Raw genomic sequence first — 2,233 nt, forward strand, 5'->3', positions numbered from 1 at the left:
AACCAAATTTGTATAGGATTTTTTATTATTTAATACGTGTTTTAATTATTCTATGTCCGATTATATGATGTACATATTTGAATATATTAAAAAATAAAAATGATACTAATAACTTATTATGAGATACTAGTTTTTGCTCGCGTCTCAACCCGAATGAAAGATGTTCAGGGGTAAAAGTCTCCTTTTATATTTTTCCGAAATGAAATGGAGCTTATATTTTGAGTTGAACCTCTAGCAACACATCGGTGAAAACTGTATTCAATTTCGTGCAATAGTTTTTGCGTAGTGCGTGTACAAACAAACAGACATAAATTCAAAAAACTGTTGTTTTGGGTTCTGTTCTGTTGCTCAAATAAAGGCTATTAGTTTTTCTTCAACATCTATAATGTACAGACATCTGTCTGCTACAATTTCATTATATGTAAACATTATTTTAACTTCCTTAGTCCATTTATCATCTTCAAATACATCTTGCCGTTGTTGCTGTTGGTAGGATATATTTTAAATCCGCCCGAATAGCGACCACTATACACAAAGTGTTAAAACCCGCCCTAGTGGCCCACGTAAGTATGTCGTGTTCCGAGATTAGCCTGTGTATATCCATTTCCAACAGGCCGGCATAATTGTGTCGACTGCCGAGGGGTAATCTTTCGTCAGTCGACATTTTATTGGACCCCACTCCATTTACCGGTACCGGTAACTTTGCTGTGCCGGAAAAATACACCTATTTTCCAAGAAGTAAATTTAATACAATATGACATAATAGATCAGTTAGCGTGACGAATCTAAAGCCGTTAAGAAAAGCGGGTGCAGTTGTTGCTCTGCTTACCTCTTGCATGATAAATGTGTGTGTCGATGCGGTAATAATGAATCCACTTCCAGTGAAGTGTTGATAAATATAATGCAGCTTTACGTCAATAATGTAAGGGCTTAAAACTGTTTATAGTTCGTAATGATTAAAACACAAGCATCAAACCTGATACTTCATTCTGTAAATGCAATTCATTAATTAATGTGCTTTAATTATTCTGAATGATTCGATTAATTGTAAATATTGCCTCTTTGGAGTAATAACAGCATATATGTGGGATGATTCCGAGTTGACCTCCCAGGGTGGAAACAGCGTATATTGGGAATGGTTCTGAGTTGTTTACCCAGAGATTTCTATGATTTTTACACTATATATTTTTATTGCTTTAAATGACGAGATGAGTTTGCCGTTCGCCTGATGGTAAGCGATACGAACGCCCAAGAACAATAGAAACACCATCCAACACCTTGAATTATAAAGTATTGTTTGGTATTCCACTGCGCTCGGCATTCTAATAAATGAAATGTTAAGTCCTGTTGTGTGCAATAGTTAACTGGCTACAATGTCCTTCAAACCATACTGCTGCTTGGCGCCAGAAATAAACATTTTAAATGCAGACATAGTTTCTGTCAGTCATATGGCTTTTTTACATAAAAATTTACTGCAGTTTGTATCAAACTTATCTCGATTACGAAGACATTATCAATCGTATTCAATCCAACCAACACTAAAAAGTTTACATCATCTATAAAATATAGAATGAAAATCTAACATTTTATAACATACTAGTAGACCCGATAGACGTTGTCCCGTCTTAACTATTAATTTGCAGCGCGCATTCTGTCAATCGCTGAAATTAATATTTCTTAAATTTTCTAACGTTCCGCTCAACTTCCTTAATTTTTTCTTTCATAAAATCCTTATAACAAACACAACAACAACAAAAAATAGTAAAATCGGTCCAGCCGTTCACGCGTGATGGCATGACCAAGGGAAATAGGGATTCATTTTTATATATTATATAGATGGAAATCTAACATTTCATAACATTTATTGAAATGTACCAAATATATCCGCACCTAGCACATAGAGACTAATTAATAACCTAACAATTAAATCTTTTATTAGAGCTTTGTAAAAAACCCACTGCGATCGAATAAAATAAAATAAAAATGTAACAGCTCAAATGTGGACCCTTTCCATTTTATCCGTGGTGCTTTTCCAGATGTAAACCTCTATGTGGTTAAAAATACCTTTGTATTACAAAATTATAAACGCTTTGCTATGGAGGGAAAGGAAAAAAAAACCTAATAATAGAACCAGAGCATCTTCAAATTATGAGTGAATAAGCATCTTCTAAGCAAGCGTGCACTTGCCATCATTTGAGATAGTGGTCAAACGCAAGCCTATATACTTTTTATC

The sequence above is a fragment of the Manduca sexta genome, chromosome 5 (genome assembly GCF_014839805.1).
Source record: "Manduca sexta isolate Smith_Timp_Sample1 chromosome 5, JHU_Msex_v1.0, whole genome shotgun sequence".
NCBI classification, from domain to species: domain Eukaryota; kingdom Metazoa; phylum Arthropoda; class Insecta; order Lepidoptera; family Sphingidae; genus Manduca; species Manduca sexta.